The sequence below is a fragment of the Pteropus medius genome, unplaced genomic scaffold (genome assembly GCF_902729225.1).
Source record: "Pteropus medius unplaced genomic scaffold, Ma_sr-lr_union100, whole genome shotgun sequence".
Lineage (NCBI taxonomy): Eukaryota > Metazoa > Chordata > Mammalia > Chiroptera > Pteropodidae > Pteropus > Pteropus medius.
This window is the reverse complement of record NW_024340848.1, coordinates 7,683-32,956: the sequence shown is the minus strand read 5'-3', so window position 1 is coordinate 32,956 and position 25,274 is coordinate 7,683. Positions and strand designations below refer to the sequence as shown.

At 30.5% G+C, this 25,274-nt stretch overlaps 1 pseudogene; it reads left to right on the top strand.

Moving 5' to 3' along the window:
* Positions 1 to 22,492: 22,492 nt before the first annotated feature.
* On the top strand, positions 22,493 to 22,611 carry LOC120582832 (uncharacterized; annotated as a pseudogene).
* The last annotated feature ends 2,663 nt before the right edge of the window (positions 22,612 to 25,274 follow it).

The following is a 25,274-nucleotide window of genomic DNA, read 5'->3' as shown; positions in this document are numbered from 1 at the left end:
AAAGCAGGTATTTAAAGATAGCCTATACTTAGAAAAATTCTATATTAGAAGGCAATATTTTTCATGAATGAAAGTCAATATGTTTATCTCTTATTCTATGCTAATTTCATGGCTCTGTTATGTAAAAACAGATGAATTCTGAATGAGTTTGACTTTGCTGATGACTACACTTTTTTTTTTCTCTTTTCCTGATTGCACACTAAATATTGACTCTTTAATTCTCTGAGACAGATATGTGGGGATATGACTATTGCATTCTTCCTTTACACATCAGAGAATGAGATCTTTGAATAAATTTTCTTCTGGACAATTTTTTTAAAAAGTAAAGTTATGTTGTATTGCAGCATAATTTCTTTTTTACTGCATAAGTTTCTTTACAATGTGAGATGAAAGTGAAATCCATCACTTTTAACACTGCTAAACAGGTAAAATTTTAATATTCATCTTTCTGATTCAGTTACTGTTAATGTGATATAAAAGGCGAAGGCAAAATATTATGTTACTTTGAGATACATGAAATATATATATTGCATAAGGGGGATAAAATATTCTTAGAAAATAATTCTTTTCTTTAAATACCCCAAAAATGTTCTACTGCATTATAAAACATAAAGAAAATTAATTTATTTTAAAGTTTGCTTTGTTTGACATTAGGAGTTATCTTTGTCAATACTGATCTATTATAGATAGTAGATAAGAAGACCAAAAATTCAAGAAAAATATATTATTGTACATTGCTTGTGAGGGCAGAATTTAAAACAAATATTTACTTATCAATATTAAATTTATAAAGATTTGATTTAAAGTGCAATAAAAGTGCTATAAAATAAAATGTACTGGTAAAAAATAAAGTACATTATCTAACTGGTCAATAATTAAGAGTCATAAAGAGCTGTGTCAGAAGATAGAACTTTAGGAAAGATACCTAAAACAAGCATAAACTTTGTCCCCAAATTTCTCATACAAATCAGATTGTAGGCTACAATTGACTAATTTAATGCACTAGTGAATTGGTAGTCTTTCCAATAACTCAGGCACATTTGCTAAAAGAATAAGGGACTTGGAATTAGCCATCCTGAATTTGAATCCTGACTTTGTTCTTGATTGCTTTGGAAACTTGGACAAATGATTTAATCGCTTTGAGCCTAGAATTCCTCTTCCTAAAATAAGAGGAAATAATGTGCAAATAGTTCTACTGTCAATAGGCTGTTTGGCAGAAGACCTAGCATTGAAATGTCTGGAAACCATGATCAAGCATTCATTATATAGATTAACTCTAGATTCTTTGGGGCCATAACGATTATTTTTATGATCCTTCCTCAAATTTCAGCTCAGCTGTATCATCGACTATTCCAAACTCTGTCAATTAGTAAGATTTAAAATCACCATATATTTTCTTAAAACAGAATGAAAACGTGTATTTGAATGTTTTAAAAGTGCAGCAAGTATCTCTATTTATTAAATAATATTCTACTTATTCCAAAATGTATTTAATTCAACTACACATATCTTTTACTCTTAAATATACTTGGCTATGTGCTTAGTGACTTGTTGGTTCACTTATCATTAACATTAACAAGAATTACCCAGGAGGTTACCAACTTTAGCTTACATATTTGTTTGTTTGTTTGCATTTTTAAATCAAGAAACATAAAAACTTAAAAAAAATGTAAATTATTAAAACATAATATGGCAATAAAATAAGAATATGCATATTCTAAGGGTTAGAATTGGGAAAGAGTACTTAAAGGTTCAGGGTAATCTGATTCTACTTCTTGATGGTATCTTCTAAGCTCTTACTGACCAAAATGTTGGTTCAAATACATGCAGTATCTGTATCACCTGGGGACTCGTGAGAAATGCACATTTTCATTTCTCAAACCAGATGTTTCATTTTACCAATGTCTCTAGTTGATTCATAAATACAAAGGAATGAGAAGCACTGCTATTACAATTTACTTGGGTTCATAAACTGAACAAACTACCCCTCCATTATTTTACCCCTTTGTCATTGTTTCATAGAACCCATGTAGAGCTGTAACTTATCAAAGGGGCTTATGCCAGAGTAACTTTGGCCAGATTTTCTTCACAAGTATAAAGATAGAACTTATGTATTTTCATTGTTTTCAAGACAGTAGTAAATTTGATAAGTTGAAAAACTCCTTTTCATACACAGAAGGAAAAAAAATTCAACTACTTATTTTCCCAAAATGAAAAGTCATTGAGTATATTCTACTTATATCTCTATATATCAGTCTATTCTTTCCTGAACTAGTATGTTTTCTAAATATACATAAGATACATAATAACAATCATCTTTTCTCTGTTCCTTTTCAAACTTCCTTCTCTACTTTTTATCCTCCTACATACAAATACATATAGAATGGTCAAGGAACCATAACAGATGAAGAGAATTGTCTTCCAAAAATGTTTAATTTCTTTTTAGATCAAAAGCCATCTTTGGTTTTACTCCTAGGCCAAATAAACATAATCATTATCACTGCAAACACTGTATTTAAAGTAAAATGACATTTCCAGTTGACTTCTTGGTTGGCTATATTTTAATACACAGCTCAGCTCTCAACATTTATTGGTCATCTTCTCTGCCTCTTATAGAAAAATTGCATTTTTGTGTTTATTATAAATTTGTTTTGAATCAAACAGTGTTGGTAACAATATCATAACATAATATAAAATATTTTAAGTAATTATTAAATATTATGCATTGTGAACATCAATTTATTCCCATAGCACTCTGAAATAGTTATGATTATTATCCCCATTTGTATAGATAAGAAAACAAAACTTCAGAGAAGTGAGTTTACCAAAAATTGAATTTTCCTGGGTCTTTCTAACCCTAAAAGCCTTTGCTAATAATTGCTATAACTATGCCTTATCTGAACCACAGAATTCATATCTGAAAGGAAAAAATTATATATTTTCATATTTCCCTTAGAGTTTAAATGTAGAGAGCATGAAACAATTATTTATGATTCTTTGAAAGGCTTTGCCACAAAATATATGGTTTGGAATTTAAATTAAAAAAATAAAGTATTTTTTATATTTATTTTGCATATTTCATTTTTTATAAATGCAAATTAGAAAGCATGGATGGAATTATTAGCTAAATGGATCTTGTACATAATCTTGTTCATAACTTTTTTAAAGACTTTGTATTCTTTCATTTGTCCAAATATTTGTTTTCTTTCGGCATTCAAGTTTCCAATCATTTATCCCTTCGCAAGCAGTGAACTAATCCATCTCTTTAATCAATTTTGTGTAACACAATGAAGACAACTAAGAATAAATAGATGGTTACTATGATGTAATTATCAAAATAAATCTTGACTAGCTTATCTAAGATTGCACTAGTTCTGCACATTTAATATGTCACAGTAGACTTGTCCTAAATATTTTGTTCCACCAGCAGAACCAGAAGGATATATGTTATTGGAGTTTTATTATCTTCTTCAATCATGATCTGCAAAGGAAATATTAATAAGCAATTTATCTCATGGATATATAGATTGAGAAATATCCTCTTAAATATAATTAATTTTATTTCAATATTTTTCTTTAAGGTTTTATTATTATAAATGTAACATATATTATAAATAACTCATCAATTTCACAGAGCAACAAACCATATAAATGAGAATATAATCAATAGCTAAATTTGAAGGGAAAAATTCAAAGGTTTCTATAAATTATCACCTATATTATATTCATAGTAAATTATATTTATGCTTGCTCATTTATTTCTAGTCTAAGAAAATCTCCAAAAGATGAGTGATAGTAAAAACGCCTTTTTTTTTGGTACTATAGTCTACTACAGCCTTTAGAAAAGAATCCGTTTGACATTTAGGAAATTAGTTTAGATGTTAGCATTTAATGCAATTGCAAGTTTAGAATGACTTCATCTCTAGCTCACAGTAGAAAAGGTTGTATTGGGATTATATTCTTTGCTACTGTATAAAATATCTAACATTTTATAAACCATAAAGTGCTGATGATTTTAAGATACCTTGCAACAAAAGCTAGTGTCAAAAACATTAATACTTAAGATTTTGCATTTTAAGAACAACTTAAATAATAAAATTATTATTTTAGAATTAACACACATTTTTTTGTGGTAGAATTTTATTATGAAAAATTTGAAGAGATGTATTATTTTACAGATAAATAATACACTGAGGCTAAGAAAATTTAAATAACATATAAATACCATAATCTGTTCTTTGTATGCTTGTGTAGCAAACCACAAATACCTCCACCATACTATACAAAAACTATTCATCATGCATTTGTTCCTATAAGACTTAAGTGTCAAAAGGGTAAAATTTACATTGCCCCCCACATTCTAGTGTTCCTCGTGTTTATGTTCTGTTTTCTATTACTCCATTTATTCCATGGCAGTTATCTATTTCTATTTATATATATATATATATATATATATATATATATATATATATATATATATATAACACAGTATATATATACCTGTATATATTCTGTGTGTGTGTGTGTGTGTGTGCAGGTGTGTGTATATATATACACATTGTTTAAGTTATATTCTAACTCATGTCCTCCATCATACGTGCATATATAACGATTTTAATAGGAGCAGGCACATTTGTGTGCATATTATTAATTGTTTGCATCCCCTCAAAGTCCCTAGGAATAATCTGGCACATAGTATGCAATAGAGAAGCACTCTGGGCTGAAAGAAGAATGAAGAAGGAATAAAGGAAGGATGGGGGAGAGAGAGAGAGAGAGAGAGGAGAGAGAGAGAAAGAGAGAGAGGAAAGACGGTGACAAAATAAGACGTATGTTGTTGATGTTGTTGTTATTGTTGTTGTTGTTGTTATGTTGTTGTTATATTAAGTTGTTGTTGTTAAAAAGATACATGAGGAGTGGAAGAGAGGAAGTAGGGGGGAGAGAGAAAAAGGAGAAGAAGGAAGGGGAGGGAAGGGGAAAGGAAGTGGGGAGGAGAAGGAAGAAAAAGAGGAGGAGGAAGTGGGTTAGAAGGAGAAGAAAAGGAAGGAAGGAAGGAAGGAAGAAGAGGGAGGAAGAAAGGAAAGGAAGGGTATTTTGTACATTATGTTCACAGCATGTAGCACAGACACCATAACTAAGTAGGTGTTTAATTAATATTTTTGTTTGTTTGTTTGTTTTGCTATTAACTAGCTGGCAACATTTAGCAACTAGTTTAGTAATAATTTATCAGTTTAGAGGATTGGTGAGATGAAACACTTATGTATATTTAATATCAATAATCATATACTTTTTGTATACATTGTAGCTATATATGTCAAAAGAACATAAATTAATTTCAAGAAAACAATCTTCAGTGGAATATGGGTTATACTAAATATGTCAAAACCTTTAAAAGTTGGAGACAATCGATTAAATCACATGTAACAGTAAGATTATGGGGAGTTATACTCAGAAATTTTTTAAGTAATCATGTTTAACTTTCAAATAACTTCTAATTTAAGTCACTAGGATAAAGAAAGTTTAAAAATCACAAGTCTATGTAAAAATAAAAATACTAGAGAGCAAAGGAATAAAATACACTGTGTAACAAAGAACTATACAAAAACATCTGGACACCTTTATTAGTCATACTTGATCTCAGTGGTCCCATTTACTAGGAAGACAGCTGCCTCACAATGTATTTTCCAAAAATGGCTGTATTCTCCATTCCACGTGTAATTTAAGAATCTTACTAACCCTATATCAAGGAGAAGAATCTATGTCTTCTCGTGAATCTAAGTGAACCTTTGTGACTGCCTACAGTGAAAGCATAAAATACTCTGTGATTTCTGAGAGTAGATCGTAAAATGTGATATAGAAGTTGGGTCTATTTGGTCAAGTGGAGAACAATAACTTATAAAGTCTTGTCATGTTGAATAGAGCACAGATCTAATAAGGAAAATTTTAATTTAGGAAAAAATATATAGATATGGAGATCAGAGTATTTGATAAATGAGATTGTTAGTGGAAATAGTGATAGATTACCAAATCACACCAACTGAATATGTATATTTGAAGAATGATGACTTAAATACAAGTACAAAAATATGTAAAACAATTTCATCTGCAAAATGTAAATGGTATAAAATATAAAACATGTTAATAGGAATTTCAAAATAATTCTGAAACAAAATATTGACATTTAAAATATTTTGTGTAAATAAGACTAAAAGTCATGTACAAATTTTCAAGATTTTCTCTCTGACTTTTAATTACGGTTTATAAATTGTACAAATGATAATTAATAATATAATTAGAAATGTTTCTCAGTTTTATGCCTTTGTTTACAAATAGTAAGATAGACATTCATCCTTGCAAAATATACTTATAACAATATTATACCTGATTTTTAAAAGAGGATTTTGTGTGTAAGTTTGTTTACTACATAAAATAAATACCTTTTTTTTTTTAATTAGAATCTTAATGTTTTAAATGAGAAAATTGTATTGAGCATGGAAAGGAAATAGTTATCTTGATATTTCCAGTTGAGTAATATTCCGGGATTTATGAAGGGTTATAGAAATTTCTAAGTCTGTAACATATATAAATGCAAAACGCTCTACTCACAGTTTGTGTTTATGTATTATCAAAAATTAGGTTTTAGTATTCAATATAGGTCACATTTTTAATAATATAAATAATGCCTGTTTCTTAAAGCAAAGAGTAAGAGAAATTTCAGCTTCAAGTACATGTTTTTCATGACACTGGGATTATTTGGGGTCATGTGGTTTTCCATTATACCACTAGGCTTCTAAACATGCTACCCTCTACTTTTGAAAAGAAGCTTGGTACATCAATATCTGTGGAAGCAACCAAACTGAGTTGCCTTTTACCAGTTAAGTCACTAAACACATCTAACCACAAGTTTCCAAATCTTTAAAATGAATATAATCTTAACTGAGCTTCTTTAAAAATTAAATGGAAAAAAAAAATTGCAATAGTTTATGTGAGATATGACTGTCTCTCCCTGGGAAAAATGGGCAAACATGTTAATTACTGCCCATAGGAATGAAACTTTTAATATACATCTCTTATGTTGTTATTTGGCCCCGGGTTTATGTAAATCTTATGGCAGTATGTGTTTTTTATTTGTAGGAGGCAGGGACTGAGAGATATGAAATAAATTATGAAAATTGTGGAGAAGAACTACATTTTCAATTTTGACAGTCTAATTAATATTTCATAGACATATTATTTAAACTAATTTTTATTTTGACCAAGTATTTCTAGTCTTTTATATTAAAACATAATGACATTTATTTAGTTTCTATTAGTATGAGCAAAGGGCCCCATTCCAGATAGTTGTGGCTTCCTGGCATCCCACAGTGATACAGCATGAGTTTCCATACAGCATAGCAAGCATTTGGAGAATCTGGTTCATCATCACCAAGGACATAATTTATTTTGTACTTGATACCCTGTTCAACAAATTTGGGGATTATCCTCTATGCAGTGATAAATCATTAAGGTTTTGTATCAAATGGTAGCATTTTACAAATATGTAGATGTGCATATATTAGATTTTTTATGTGACCTCAAAAAAATCTTGTTTAAGATTTTTATGTTTCTTACCCACAATAAAAAATAACCTGAGATGGGATGAAGAATTATTTTTATAAATATTTAAAGCAAAAAACTGTTTCAACAATCTGTGAATGAAATAATAAAGACTAACATATACAGTAAGACAGAAAGTATGAAGAAAAAAAGCAACATTATAAAGCAATAACAAGTTCTAATGAATACTGATGCTATAGGATGGAGAGAAAGGATGGAGCATGAGGATGAAAAGAAAATAAAGGAGAGGAGACTTAGTGAATAAGTTTTTGCTACCATAAGTCACTGATCTGGATTGAAATTTTCATCATTCATATTCTGCTGATCTTTTTCTTTCCTTTTCAATAGGGTGGTGTTTTCTCATTCTAAGACTCTGTTATAACTGAAAGAATGTACTTATTTTGGGACAAGGAAGATGCATAATTCCAAAGTTCTAGTGTTTATCAGTACCTTTAAACCTAGATTTACTTACTCTAAGTTTGGAACAATGCCAGCTATAGTCAATTTTTGTTATTCCCAGTAGTTATGTTCTGTAAAGTAACTGCAAAAACTGTATGAGTAAATGACAAATCATTGTTCCTAGGAGAGATACATAATTAGGTTCCTTGATGCTTCTGGTAATAAACTTTTTTCAAAAAATCAACACATAACTTTGTTTTATGTGTGTTTCTTTTAAAGACACCATATTTAACATATAATTAATTTATTGATTTTGAACTTAAAACCAACTGCACTATAACTCATGCCTGAATGAAGCTTATCTAGCAAATGTATTTTCTCCATAAGGTGCAAAAGAGCCTCGTTGCACTTAGGAACACTAGACAACAATTCAGCAATATAGTAAAATCATCAAGAAAAAGCACAAAAATGGAAAAACTCTAGCACCAAATAAACATTAGAAACACAGTCGTTTATAGTACGAAACTGAAACAAGAAGGTGGGCATCATTTGTTCAACATTAGCCGGGGCCATGTGTGTCAGCCAATTCAAACTTTTTGCCTCTCTGTGCATGTCCCCAAATGACCAGAGAAGCACCACAAGCATTGATCTGAAGAGTCAAACCGAAATTTTAGTGAAAAGGGAAATTTTCAAATACAGAATGTGGGAAAACTGAGGATTCTTTCTACCTGTTTTACCGATTATCTCAATATAGATATTTTGTTTTCTTAGAAATTGAATTCTGCTTTATTCAAATGCTTTCTTTTTCTGTGCTTACTTGGTGTGTGTGTGTTCTTTGTGGTTATTTGGCATAGAAGAAAATGTTTAAATGAGATTTAATAAAAAGAGTCAGTTTCTCATTTTTGTCCAAGCTGAGAAAGGCACTTCATCAGAAAGCACATCATGGCTCTATATCACCACTAAGCATCTCTCTCTTGGAGTCTTGGAGCTCAGGAAATAGCCTTACGTAGTCATTTTATGCTTGGTATTGTGAATATAAGAAACATCCAAACCTGAAAATAATTTTTAAAGAGTTTATTTGAGTCAAAACTGATGATAATGGTTAAGAGTAATCAAGCAAGATCTAAAATGCTTGAGAGAATGACAGTTTTGCAGTTTATTTTATGCATGTGAAACGAAGGAGAGAAGGCAAGGAAAATTACAGGAAAGTGGAAGAAAGTAAGATGGGACTCAGATTATAGGATACTTAACAAGATAGCATGCTCTCTTTAAGGTGGTCATGCCTTCCAGGGGTATTATTTCTGGCATTTCAAATGTGTGTTAACATAGATACTCAGGAACAATGGATAGGACTTAGAAAACCTTTCACTAAAGAAGTTATACCTTGGGATATGACTACAACATGACCTGCTCAGTTAGGAATTTATGATCAAATCACCCTGTGAGGTTACTTTCCACAGAAACTCTTTTTGTCCACAGTATTATATGAGTCATGCCACATTAGTAATAATATGAAGTCCAGAAAATAATATGATCTTGGCAGTTATGTAAATTTGAAAAAAAAGTATCCCTGACATTTACTAATTTACGACCTTGGAAAATTGGCTTACATTCTCCAATTCCCAATTATTAAATAGGCTTTATATATTACAATGATGTCCTTAGGATTTAATGAGAATATGTATTTAAAATTATTCATGGTGCCCATCATAGAGTAGGCAGTAAATATTATACTTTCTTCTATATGATAATTGATTTAGATCTCTTAAGGGTAAATTTTAAAAGAAGAAAAAAACTTCTTATGATTTATCACTTGTTTTTCCAAATATAATGATTTGATGAGTGAATTCACATGGTCATGAGGGAAGTGCAAACTTTTTGCTTGATAACATAATATGTGAATGTATCAAGTGATCTTTTAGATTTTTTACTCTAAACAAAAATAAAGGTAATGGATGATTGCTTTAAAAAAATTAAGTTTAATGAGTTTCAGTTGAACTTGGCAAAGCATTTTGAAAAAACATCATAAAAATAAACACATTTAAAGAATCAGTTGGCAGGAGTGGCAAAACAACTTACTGAAAGTGGTAAAATATGTCCTTGGGCAAACCATGTTGACATAGAAAATTTCAAAAACATCAAACACAACACGAATATTTTTCACTTTGTGAGTCACTTCATTCAGCCACCTTACTCAAGGAGTACTATTTGAAATTAACAGAGGTGACCATGCCTAAGGTCATAAAATAGCAAGTCACAAAAACAAAAACAACCACAACAAAAAAATCAACAATAGCAATGAAAACAGAAGAAAACCCCGAGGGAAAATACAGCGTTTGCCCCCTTATCGAGTGGTAATTAAAAATCTGTGAGATAGAGAACTATTTTATTTCCATTGCAGTCTTACTCAATCCTTCTGAAAGCAAAATATTTTCCTGATAATAAATATTTGAAATGAGCTTTTCCAAGACATTGTTGTTAAAGTATTACAAAATAGACACATGTTAACAGAGGATAATTAATTATTGATTAATTAAAATAAATAAATAAATAATGTTTTTCATTTCTCAAAAGAAAGTGGAGCTAGCATTTATAATAATTTTAGCCTATCGTATTTTATTCATCTGGAACAAACACCAAGAAAGTTTAAAATGTTTTGAAATATAACCTATATTTTTATCTTAACAAGAATATAAGGAATATTGAAATTAAGCTACATCAGTAAATCAGAATTTTATAGTTAGTTAACAAATATTTTATTCAATTATATGATGTTGTAAAAGTTTACAATAGAAATGTGAGGGCAGAAAAATAAATTACCTCCCCACCTTTCTAAATTCCTCTGGCTAGACTAATCAAATTAACATGAGACAGATTAGCAGGAGAAAATGACCAAAATTGATTCATATGTACATGCAGGGATTCCATAGGAATATGGTACTCAAGAACAAATCCAGCAGTTGAGGTTTATATGCCAACTTGAGCTAAGGGGAAAGGGGTGGATTGTGGTTTGGAACTTCAAAGGGCAGACAGCAATTCACAAGGAGATTGAAAAACAAACATTTGGTAAGTAAATGTTTGCTAAGCCATCCTTAACAATAGGACACAGAGAGCACTTTGAACAAATGGGCCTTGCTAGGTTCCTCCCTGTCTATCACACTAGTTCATAATGAGCCATAGTTATCTCTGATGATAGCTTCCTTTCTGGAGTGGGTCATATACCTAAATTCTCTTAGATAGTTACCAGGTGATTCTAAGGTTTCTCCTGAGTCTTTTGTTTCTTAAAAATAACCAGCTTAAAATAATCAATAATCTCAAAAAGGCATATTTTAGGGTGACAAACTTTGCTCCCCAAACATTTGTGGTTGTAGCCTTGGCAATATGAGTGTTTAAATTGGGAATGAGAGTTATTTGTAACTGATCCTTGATGTCTACAAATTTCATTCTTCCATTAAAAATATCAAATGAATATTGAAAGTAGATGATTTGATTAAGTCAATGCAAAGAGTAGTTGCAATATTGTTCAGATAAGAAAAATGGTGGGAAAAGGATGAGTTTTAGAAAACCATAACAATTTCTTACATGTATATGAGATGGCAAAAAAATAAAAAAATAAAAAGTGATAGAAATAAAGCAAAGCCATTATTAACAAAGCTCTCTCTCTCCCTCTCTCTTTTTTCATCTCTGTCTCCCTCTATCTCTTTCTCTCATAAAGCAGTGAATTTCAGAAGTAACCAAATGTGCACTGTTTTACATGATTTATATTGTAGAAGACATTAAATAACCAATACAGAAGCAGTGATTCCATTTTAATCTCACATTAAAATGTTTCCCTTCACCTATTTACGCTTTTCAGTGCAGCATGGAAGAATTACCTCCAACCCCTGTTCATTCTTTTTAAATTCACTTGCAAAGTGAAGTTTCATAAAATTTTTTTCAGTTCTCTCTTTTGAAGTTACCTTTTCAAGAATGTTTGATGGATTCCAATGCATTTATGTCAGATAGCTAGTGGCTAGAAAAAAATAGAAGCTGCTGATGGAAATTGCTGAGCTAAGTTAAACATCTTTCACTGAGACTCGGAGGGCCATGCTGGCACATCCATGAGGTTTTCTATCCAAGTCTATCTTGGGTAGGCTTTACTGAGTCTTTTACTTTGTATTTATTTGCTCTCTTTTCCTTGACTTACTCTGAACTATTTTTCAGCTGGATGATAGAAAGTACTTTGGAACTAAGCAAGGACTTCAGAAAAACTGAAATAGTTTCTGTCCTCTGTGCTCTTTTCTATGCCTCCCTAATAACTCACATTGCAAAATTCTTCCATTTGGTGACTCTTTGGTCCCTCAGAGCTAGTCAAGTATGTCAGGCCAGATACTTCTCTTAAAACAAATGTTCTGTATTTCCCCTAATTCCCTTCTGAATCATAGCTATTTAGTAAAGGTAATTCTCATTAGGAAAAATGCACAGAAATCAGAACCCAAGGCTGGGCTGCTTCTTTTTGATACTAAGGAAACTTTTTACATCAGAAGATGTGACTGACTCAAGGTTATAGCCTCTTCTGGAGCCTGAGTATGTCATTGCTACCATAGGTATTAAAAAAAAAAAAAAAAATCAAGTTCAGTCACTAAACTAGTGGAAATTGTTTTTACCTTTCCTTTTAAGCTACTCTAGAATAGCAATAATGTGAATGTTCTAAAGACGAAAATGAAACAAAATATATGTTCAATAAAATTTTTAAAACCACTGGATTAAAATCCTACCTTTTAGAAACATCAAAATATTTATTATTTTGAATGCTTAACATGCTGGTGACTAAATCTAATATAATTAAAAACCAAACTGCTAAGCATGTAAATGTAGATATTTAGGAGCTTGGGTAATAGTCAAAGTTAAAGCATATCTTAGCCTTCATTTATTACAAGTAGTTACAAGAGGACATGGTTCCATAGTGTAGCGGTTAGCACATCTGCTTTACACACAGAAGGTCCTGGATTCATGCCCCAATGGAGCCACAGCCCATCGTCCACAGCCATGCCACCCTGAACAAACCCAATGTTTGATCTTAGAAGCTAAGAAGGTTGGGCCTGGTGAGTACTTGGATGGGAGACCACCTAGGAAGACCAGGTGGTGTAGGCATAAATAATAATAATAAAAAAAGAATTACAGGATGTCCACATTAAAATATGTAATAAGGGTTGTTCACATGTTACTGAAACCTTGGATTAATCAATTTAAAAAAGTTTTAATTTAATACAAGTTTAGTCATATTTCCTCACATGACCTTGAACTAATTATTCATTTTCATGAGCCTAAATTTATCTTTCTATAAGTACTACATATTCTAAATATTCTGCCAAATATAATCTTGGTTTAAAGACAAAATAAAAATGACTTCATGTCAGTGCACCTTGAAATGAGCTTTCCTATCATAAGAGCATATAAAAATTCATATAAATATAAAATCGAAGTTTTTTTCCTTTTGTCTTTACATTCTTCTTTATTTCTTTCATTGATTTATTTGCTCATAATGATATTAATGTGGCATAAGACCACCTATAGTAAGTTGGACTATTACATCAGAAGATGCAATTTGGCACTTACATGATATCAAACTAAAAGAACATAATTTTTTCTGATGATGCCATTGAAATGCAAGTTCTTATAATTAGTAACAACATTCAGATTTTGTCTAGAGTAAGAAGTCTTACTCAGTTTCATAAAGACCGTCATTAAAACAATTAAAAATTGTTCCCAGTATATATAAAAATAAATCATTTGCCAAGTTAGGTTTAACACAGTCAGAACATTTGACACTGAATTTAAATTTTGAATTCTGCTTAGTCATTAATGCATTAATGGGATCGATTCCCAAAATTAAAGCTAATCTACAAAAAGACACACAATAAGGTAATTCCATGACAGAGTGTGCTATAAAGCAGGCTTTAATTTCACTCTCTCAGTGGAAAGGAAACAAATCACATGAGAATATATAATGAAAGCCCGTGTTTGCTATTTGGGCATAAGGAAAACTAATTTTGTAGAAATATTTTTTTTAAAACTCTCAGCTTGTTTTTTTTTTAATATTTTATTATTAATGTTAAAACAGAAGTGTTTTTATATGCTTGTATGTTTTATTAATTTTTATTGTTGTTTTAACTTGACTATAAGTATAAAATATTTACATAAATTTACCATAATGTCTGAAACAGAGGATAGGGTCATTTGTTCAAGCATAAACAGTATATATTAATATACAACTTAATATAAAACTCAGATTTTAAAGTGTAACTTTCAACTGCCCTTTCTTTTGTATGACACTGCTTTCTTAGGGACATGGGGACAGAATGTTGTCTCTTAATTATGTGATACAAATTGTTGGTAAAACATAGCCAATTAATATATAGGCTTTATCTACTGTCTCCTGAAATTCCAATAATGTAAGAGAAAGGAGATAAAAGATGCGGGAAGGTGTTGTTGGGGGCCCAAATTCACAGAGTCAAGGAGACAGGAGGAAAAGCAACATAAACAAAAAGCCGGGAGCTGGAGATAAGTGCGCCAGTGATAAAGGATTTATTAGACAAGAAAAAGCCAAAACTTAAACTGGCAGGGAAAAATGCTTAGGAACAAATCTAACTACACAACAGTATCCCAGAAATCCACAGGAATTTGGGCACTGGTAATATTGAAAGTGTGGATATATCTGGAGCTAAAATTACTACTCTGTTCGGTGCATCCAGTCTGGAGGCTCACTCTCTGGAGAGTTTGAACAGGCATCGTTGGAGGCAAATACAGCTGATGGCAGTATTACATGTTGAAAATGGGGAGGTGGGTGGAAACTTGTGAACTGAAAGTTGAGAGGGTCCAGCATCTATGTGCTCAGCTCTTCCTAGGAGGGTAAGATATCCTAATCCTTGCCTACTGGAAGGACAATGAAGGATTTCTCTTTAAGACAATAAGAGATAATGATTTGCAGATAGTTTTAGTCAAGGGCTCAACCAGATTAGTCTATAGAAATGTTTCCATCCAAAGCCTAGCCTACCCTCACAGAGATTGTGGTGGATTTTAGAGTTCTTAACTCTCAATTATGGAAAGAGAGCCAGGAATCACTAAATAATTGAGAAAATTTTTTAATAGGCAAGAGTGATAAATGAAGGAATACTATAGAAACAGACAATGTATGGAATAGAAAGGTTCTTAAAAATACTATTCAATATCCTTACAAAAAGAGCAATGCTATTCTATCTATGCTAAAGACTATATAAATTAGAATATTCAGAGTGCACTTAAGGGTATCTTAAAATTATATACATAAACATATATATATAATTGTAGTAATGAAAAAATCTAAGTATTGGAACATAAAGTTGAAAAATATGTCATATTAGAAAACAAAACTATAAAAATATTGAAAATAGGAGAGGACAGATGAAAAAAAATAAAATAAGCAACTTGTACAGGTATTACACCATGTGGTTAATAAGAATTCCAGAAAGAGAGAGGAAATACAGGAAAGAAAATTACAAGGGAGTGTGTTTAATTACCAGAATTAAAAAGAATTTATTTCTTGGTTGAAATAGCTCCCCACTAAGTGGCAAGCAATGGATAAACAAAGAAAAACCTACCTGATTCAAAACATTAGAACATTAGGATTAAAGTCCTAAAATCATCCGCATTTTAGGAAAAGCCCTTACAAGAGATCAGAGAGAACTAAGGACAGAAGTATGCATTATATTCACTATTAATGATCATAGAGAAGGCTTTGAATAAACTCTGAGTGAAATGGAAAGCAGCAGAAGTGTTTGAACATTTTTAGATGTAAGTTTTCGCACATTTACCATGGCAAGGACAGAATCAAGGGGATCAGTAAAGATGGTCTAGGTAAGAGAAGATGTCTTGGAATGAGTGGTGGGAATGTGAGTGAGAAGAAATGGGTCAATTCTGACTGTTTTGAAGGTAAAGCTCTCAGAACTTGTTGATGGACTGGATGTAGAGTATACAAATGAGAAAGTTGTTAAGGAAAATGTCAAGATTTTTAACTCCAATAAATTAAATAATAAAGTTTCCCTTTAGTGGAGTGGAAAAGATTTCAAGAGGCACAGTATAGTTGAGCCATTAATATCTCCACTTAAGAAATGTTAAGGGTAAAATTTAGCCTGATCTTCATTGAGAAGAATATGTCAAGAAAGTCATCATAAATGTGGGTTTGGAATACAGAAGAGAAATTCTGATTTTAGATATAAACTTGGGAATCATGATCATGTACATGGCAGTTAAAGATAAGTATATGTTGATTGCATAGGGAGTGAGTGTAGAGAGAAAAGAGAAATGATTTTAGGACCAAGCTGAGCTCCTTATTTATAAACTGGGGAGATGAACTTGTCTCAGAGACTGACAGCTAAAGGAATGACCAGGAAAGTAAGAGAAAAACTAAATTAGAAGAATGTAACAAAGACAAGTGAAGGAAGTATTTCAGAAGAGAGTGATCTTCTATATCATATGCCGCTGATAGCCAAGTAAAGGAAGACAGATGTTCATTGTATTTGATGACAAGTTATTGTTGATTTGATAAAGGAAGTTTTTCAGAGGGTAAATTTGAAGCAGTAGGGGCAGAAATCTGATTGAGGAAGGTTCAAGAGAGAATAGCCTGAGATATATAAATTTTTTAAATATGTAAGGAATTTTTGTTGTAAAGAGTTGAATAAAATACTAGCCGAAAGAAGAGTAAGATCAGAACGATTTTTCTTTTAGATGGGAAAAATAATAGCATGCTTGGATGCTGATGAAAATGGTCTAAAAGAGAGAAAAATGATGATGAAAGGAAGATAAGAGAATTGATGGGGCAATATCTTTAAGAATTTGAGATATTAGGCAATTATAGAGAGTTTAGGCATGTTAGGCAATAATAGAGAGTTTAGCTTTTACTAAACTAGAACACAGAGTATGCATCTTTAATAGTAGGAGAAAATGAACAATAGAGGAGATGATGTTCAGGTTGATAGATAGATGTAATATTAAAGAAGTTTCCTGGAGCTCAGCTTGGTCCTTGAATCATTTTTCTTTTCTCTCTACACTCACTCCCTATGCAATCATTATGAACTTTTCTTATCTTTAACTACCATGTACATGATTATGACTCCCAAATTTATATGTAGAATCATAATTTTTTTCTGTATTCCAAACCTACATTTATGAATCAAGGTTATCATCTTAGAGTAGAAATAGGGTAATTTAAGGACTAAGAATAAAGTATGAAACAGATGTGTAGAAGAGTCATAAAGAAGAAGGAAGACTTTTCCAGATATTTGGGTATCAAAAATTTTTTCTACTTTTCCCACTTTTTCAGAAAGACACTGGATATAAGCTCCACTAACTTGAGGCAATTAAACAAAATAGGGAACATAAAGAACAAACAGGTGAGAGGCAAAGGAAATCTCAACATACATCTCAGAATATCAGCTCTGCAGTATGTCTAAATATCAACCAACTAGCTATTCTAGATGAGGCATAGTCCCAAAGAGAAGTTTCATCAAAAAAAAAGAAAAAAAAAGTGAAACTTTTGTTGACCTAATGCATTAAAATATTTCAGTAGGTAATATTATTTCTAGCAGAACTGGAGGAAAAAAATCACTAATGAAACCAATAAAATACATTTTTAAAATCTTTTTGCCTATAAGAGATCCTTTATTATAGAAAGATATAATTGTTAGAGTATGGCTCAGCTGTTGATTATATTTTTATACTCTAAACATAGGAAACCCTAATCATTAATCTGTTTCAAAATATTATAAAATTATATCAGGTGTATATGAATACTTGTGGAGGGGTAGATTTATTAAAAGTCAATGACTTATTTCAATTAGTCAAAAGTGAATTTTAAAAAAATACAAAAATAGTTTGTAATAGGTAACATAAAATGTGAATAATATGAAAACTAAGTAAATGATATAGATAAAGAATTAAAAATACCTTTGAGGAGCAATAATGAGTGGATGCGGATCAGCAGAGGATTAAATTTTTAGAACTACTTCATTTTTAAAAAATTTAAACAGGCATAACTAGATTTTAAAATAAATAATAATATAAAGTAATATGCACTCATTATAAAAGTCAGAAATCCCTATATATATGTGTGTGTATCAATCATAATCCTATCATTAACAGCATTTATTAATCATTTTTGAACAATTCAAAATTTTTCTCTACCTATTTATTTTCAAAATATTGCAGGAAGAAATGAAATTGTTCAAAAATTTTTTAAATTGATTCTTACTAAATCTCATGTAGATTTAACTAATTCAACATAGCATCTCTTTCATTTGAATGTCTGTATTTACCTTTGCCTTTTTATGGATACATATACTATTTACTCCTGTGCTTGGACCTTCAGAATTCTTATTTATAATATCTTATTTATAATATCTACAAAATATCTACAAATATCTTAGTCATGTTTATGTTCCTGTTATTGCTAATTCAATGTCATACAGACCTTAAGTATCTTATAAATATTTATCTAACTAAAATAAGTTATCTTCCTCTTATTTTTCTTTACTCTGAGATTTCCACAATCTTATTTATATTGTATCATATGTAAAGAGTCATTCAATTTTAAGGTTCTATAGTAATGAAGAAAAATGAAAAACTATCCTCATCCCTGAGTTAAGTATGTTTCTCAATAATTCGATTTTACAAGCATAGAAGCAAAAAAAAAAAAAGAAAAATGATATTCTAGCATCATTGTATATGTCAATGGGAATTATTTTAGTAGATTATTTGATGCTATGTTTTGAACACATTCTAGATAATAAATTAGAAAAAATATGGAAAATAAAAAAGCATTCTTGAGCACTTTTCCAAGAAATAGCCATATGGCATATGTCACTGTATTCCTTATAGGTTTACTTCATTGTATGAGTCTATGTATATGTGTGTGATGATTCTATAATTAAAACTTATTACATATATAGTCTTTATTTAAATTTATTTACTTGATACTATCTTATATGAATTTTCTAGGCTATTATGGGTAACTCAAGATCATGCATGCTTAATGACACATAATAATGTCTCATAATAAAGATGTATGTATGGTTTTATATAAGTTTTACCATATTATATATGTTTAAATAGTTTAAAAATTTGTTATACTGAACATATTTTTTAATTAAATAAACCTATAATAATGTGAGCATATGTGAAAATCGATAGTTCTAAATAGAAACTGCATAATTTATTTTTTAAATGTTGTAGCAAATTATATACTTTCCTCAAATGTGTGACTATGTTTCCTTTACTATCCTGGCTATCCTTCAATATTTTCATTAAAAAAGACTGAAATTTGATAGGTGAGACTTCTCAATTTTGTCTTAATATTTTTCATTAGTTCAGTTAATATTACTGTTGAGCATTGTTCTTATACTTACTCAATATGTGATCTCTTCTTTTTGTTTTTGTCATAAAAGATTATAGTTTCTTTTGTCAATTTGAATGAAATATTCATTATAGAGATAATATGGCTTAGTTTAAAATATATATTATGTATATTTTCCCCAATTTATTGTTTAGACACTTGAAGTTAAAATGGAAATAGGGAGTGATCTGTCCAGTGTACTCTGTGTTTATGAATTATTCATGAGGATTCTGAACATCGTAAAGGCATTAAGATATTGGTTAAAATATGTTAAAACTAGTGTCATTACTTGAATTTTGTTAAATATCACTTCTATATTTTCAAGAACTACAGGCATTGCCTTTGTATGTACATGTATATAGATTTGTATGACATATTTATATCTGTCATACAGATATAGATATCTATACTTAGTTTTAGAAATAATTAAATAATTCTATTTATCTTTATGAATTAGTAAAACTTCAATAGATGTAAACCTCGCCTGTAAAAAGAATATATAATATAAAACATGATTCACTGCAGAAAATCTTACAAATCTAAACTATATAATTATATATGTAATATAGTAGCATTAATAATTGAACTTCAAAGGAATGAAATTATGCTATATTAGCAATAACTAAAATTGAGCTCACTGCTTTTTACACCTTGTGATTTTTTAAAATTTAATTTTATTAGTTTCAAGTATATAGTAAATTGGTTAGACAATTACATAGTTTATAAAATGATCCCCCTAATTGCTCTTTCTCTCCTCTGGCTCTCCATTAGCCATTACATTAATGCTAACTGCACTCCCTGTGCCGTGCTCCCTATACCCATGACCATCTATCAACTACTAATTTGTACTTCTTTAACCCTTCACCCTATTCTCTCAGCTCCCCAACCCCCCGCCCCTCTGGCTATCACCAGATTATCCTCTATATTTGTGAATCTGTTTTTAATTTGTTTGTTCTTTTTGTTCCTTAGATTTTGCATGTAAATGAAGTCATATGGTATTTATTTTTCTTTGTCTTACTATTTTCACTCAGCATAATAACCTCTAGGTCTATCCATGTCATTGCAAATGGTAGGATTTCATTTTTTTTTAATGGTTGAGTAATATTCTAATGTATATATGAACTGTAACTTTCTTATCCAATCATCTGTTGATGGGCATTTAGTTTCCTTCCATATCTTGACTATTGTGAATAGCACTGCCATGAACATAGGGGTGCATAAATCTTTACAAATTATTGTTTTGGTTTTCTTTGGATAAATCCCCAGAAGTACAATTGCTAGGTCAAAACATATATCTATTTTTAATATTTTGAGAAACCTCCAGACTGTTTTCTATAGTGTCTGTACCAATTTGCAGCCCTACCAATAGTATATGACAATTCTCTTTTATCCACATCCTCTCCAACACTTGTTTTTTGATTTATTGATGGTAGCCATTCTGACCAGTATGAGGTGATATCTCATTGTGGTTTTAATTTACATTTCTCTGATGATTAGTGACCTTGAGCATCTTTTCATATGTCTATTATCCATCCATATTTCCTCATTGAAGAAGTATCTGTTCAGGTCTTCTGACCATTTTTTAACTGGATTGTTTGTGTTTTTTGTTGTTGTTGAGCTGTATGAGTTCTTTATGTATTTTGGATATTAACCTTCTATCAGATGTGTATCATAAGCAAATATCTTCTCTGAATCAGTTGTCTTTTTGTTTCGTTGATGGATTTTTTTTGCTGTACAAAAACTTTTTAGTTTGGTGTAGTCCCATTTGTTTATGTTTTAATTTTTTCTCCTTGCCCAAGAAGATATATCTGAAAAGAAATACTGTTAGCAATATCAGAGAGTTGACTGCCTATGTTTTCTTCTAGAAATTTTATGGTTTTGAGTCTTTCTAAAAGTTTTTTTCCTACAGAAAGTATGTTAAAAAACAAGACAGCAGCCCAAAATGAAGTCGTTTATACTAAGCTCCATATCACCATATTGAGATTCAACTTAATTACAGTTTTGGCTTTCCCCTAAATGGACTCTTAAACTAGTCAACCTGAAATCACCTGATCAGCACTCTTTAGATCATTTGCCTGATAGACCTCTGTCATTTCCTATAATGAAAATAACCTTAAAATAATTAACTTGCTTTTTGACTAGTATAATTTCTTTATTCCTGCTCACTTCTGCCTATAAAAATTTTTCATTTTGTACAGCTCCTTGGAGCTCTTTTCTATCTATTAGATTGTATACTGCCCGATTTGAATCGATTTTTGCTCATATAAACTCAAAACTTGTAGTATGCTTCGGTTTCTTTTTCAACAGATATATTTAAAATAGTTTTAATCTTAATGTATCTTAAGAGAATACTAAAACATAAAGCAAGAGATATAAATGTATGAAATTTATCTTTATTATTTTAAAGATATTTTTGATAATTTCCCCCTTTTCTGAAAACTAACTGTAATCATTAGTTGTATGAAATTCTAGCAGCCAATTTAAATGTAAAACAGTAGTAATTGGTTTAAAAAGAGTGGGACATCAGGCAGCTACAAAGAAATCATTTCCTTATCCCAGTAAATTCTGGATATATGTATTTATGTAAAAATTGAGACAACTTCTTTACCCAACTACAGGCTAAATATTATAATAAAATAGATTTTTTTAATTTGTTTTGCAAAGTATCTGCTCTTCTAGTAAAGTGAGGCAGATCGCAGTGTGAACACATCCTACAACATGGTGGTTGCCAGTCTTTGAAGGCCTTGAAGCTAGATACCATTCGGCCCCACCTGGATGACAGGAGCAAGTCCTAACATTATGGAGAGTCGTGTGGTCACTCTGACTTAACATCAGAAGCTCCATAGGACCTCTGTAGTACCTCCATAGGGCAATATTCTCAAAAGGAAGATGAGTTTTAAAAAGTCCTACAGAACTGCAGAAAAAGAGACCAGAATGTTTGAAATTTTGCTCTGTGTAGAGCAGAGCTTATGGGAACACATACTGGTTTCCTGAGGTTCCTAACCAGAAGTCATTATTTATGGAAGAGATGAAAGCCAAAATTTGTGCTTCCTGTGTCACCTGAAAAACCCCAATTTAAAAAGTTAAAGTATTGTCTATGGCCATGCCACCCTGAACATGCCGGATCCCATCTGATCTTGGAAGCTAAGAGGGGTCGGGCCTGGTTAATACTTGGATGGGAGACTACCTAGGAAGACCAGGTGCAGTAGGCATAAAAAAAGTTAAAGTTTTAGATTGCTGGGTCACACAGGGAACAGGCAGACGCAAGCCCCAATCAAACCTTTCAACATAATTCACTTTTATTAAAAAAGAAAAGTGTCAAATTATTTTTAAAACTGATGTTACAAGCAAAATAATACTTGCTATTAAAAATTACTAAATGCCTAAGGAAAAATATCTATCATTACTGATGCCCCTTTCAGTAGGGAAGAGAAGGCTCTGTAAAATCAGACTAAAAAATATTGGAAGAAAATCAGAGGTGGAATACAAATTATATTTATATTTTATCTATTAAGATACAAAGAAATACCAAATTAAAACCAAATTTGACTTAGATAAGAAGAAACTTTATTATAAAAGATTCTTTCAATAGGGAAAGGAGACTTGCAGTAAGGAAATTCTCAAAGACTAAGGGAGAAATGCCTCAGGGAAGGGATGGGTGAGCTCAGATCTTGTTTGCTGAGACCTTGGGAAGATAATTGTTGATAGATTAAGAGAGACATTAAAAACTACTATAAAGTCACTTTGTGACTATGATGGCACAAAGGGTTCCTTGAAAAATAATAAAATGTGTCAAATATTGTAATGACAGGAAATAGTGTGGTTAGGCGCATAGGCATAAGGACAGGGCATGACACGGCACAAACAAGTTACAGTGCAGGAAATTAAGATAAAGTTCTATTCTAGTCAAGCCACTCTAAAATTATAGCAAGCATAAATATGGATCAGCCTTGGCAGTGAAGTTTGAAAATTTGGCACAATAATAAATGATTACCAAAATTGATTAAGTTTAGAAAGAACCATAAAGTATGATAAATTAACAATATAACAAAATGTTAAAACAAAATAGACACTGCAGAATAATATATTAAGTAGAAAATAGAACATTAGAGGGGGAAAAAAGTAAAAGACATATTAAAAGGATAAGAGCCATAGAGGATAAAGTGAAAATTTCAATATATACCTAACTAGCATTCAAGAATGCAAAAATAGAGAATGGATGAAAGATAATATTTAAAGAAATAATATCTGAGAATTTTCCTCAAGTGGTGAATAGGACCAATCCTCATATTCAGAAAGCACAACAAATAACTAGCAAAATCAGTAAATCCGCTGACCATCTAAGACAATTGGAAATCCTATAAATCCTCAGAAAGAAGGAACAAATTACCTGGAAGGAAATACCAATTAGACTAAGAGGTGATTTCATAAAAATAACACAAGAAGCCAGAAATACTTAATAAAAATCTTTTTATCTACTGGAGATAAAGTCACTTTCAACCTATAGTTTAATATCTAAGTAAACAAAAAACAAGGGTAAAAAAGTTACTAATATCTAATTATTAAATATATAAATAAGAGAGCTAGAGTAATTAAATTAGCCCTAATATTCTGAATAATAATAGTATATCTTTAAAAATGTTAATCGTAAGATAAAATATGCATTAAATTTAGACTTTTAAACACATGCATATTCATATTTCTAGAGAAATCATTAGAAGAGTAAAAACATAAATTCCCAATTAAAGAAAAGAATTAGATTAACACTTATCACATATGAAACATGATAGGAAAAGTAAAAGAAGTAATGTCAAAAAACAGTTTCAACACCTAGAGGCTTTGATCTAAAACCAATGATTCACTGAGTAAAAAACACAAAGAGTTTTTTTGTTTTCTTTTGTTTGATTTGAAATATATTTGACATATAACATTGTGTAAATTTAAGATGCACAACATTTAATTTGATATATTTATATATTGTAATGATTGCCATTGTTGCAATAATTAACACCTTTATCACATTACATAATTATTTATTTTTAGTGGTTGGAATAATTAACTCCTAATCTCAAGAAATTTGATGATTATAACATTATATTGTTGTCTATAATCATTATATTGCACATTAAATTTCTTACTTACTACATATTGCAAGTTTGTACACTTGAACGTCTGTCCTATATCCCGCTCCTCTTCCCCTGGTAACACATATGTAAAATCTAAAGAACATTCTGGTTTTAAAGGTAAAAGAACAATAAAGGAACAAGGATTTTATAATATATTTTCTAAGTCCAAAAAGATCAAGACAAAAAACTTACTAGTAGTATATCTGAATTTGTTCTTTCAGTTCCATATGTGCTCAGACATTATTATCATCTTTTGTCCTATGTCGTCATAGTTACAAAGTAATTTTATACAATATTGGTGTTCTCTAAAATTGTTTATATTAAAGAGGAGAACATTATAACTTCTCTGTTAGAGTAAGGCAAGTTCTCTCATAAAAACAGCCAGAGGCTGCCATCTTTTTTTCTTTATTTTTTTTTAACCCTCAGATCCTGCCCTTTTTAGTTATGGTTTAAAGCTAAGATTAGCTTCTCTTGAGGTTTGTTATTTGGATCTACTACTTAAAAAAAAAAAAAAAAAAGATATAGGAAGATCTGGACAAATAACAAAATGTAAAATAAAATCATAAACTTGTCAATCAATATAAATGTAGTAAATTTTTGAAATGAAAGATAAACATGTCTACTGATTTCAAAACCCAGGTTATATCCTTTAATTGTAAGGACACAGAGTAAAACAGTAAAAGGCAGAAAAAATAATTATACTAAAAAAATAGTGATACAAACCAAAGGAAAATTGGTATAGGTAATTT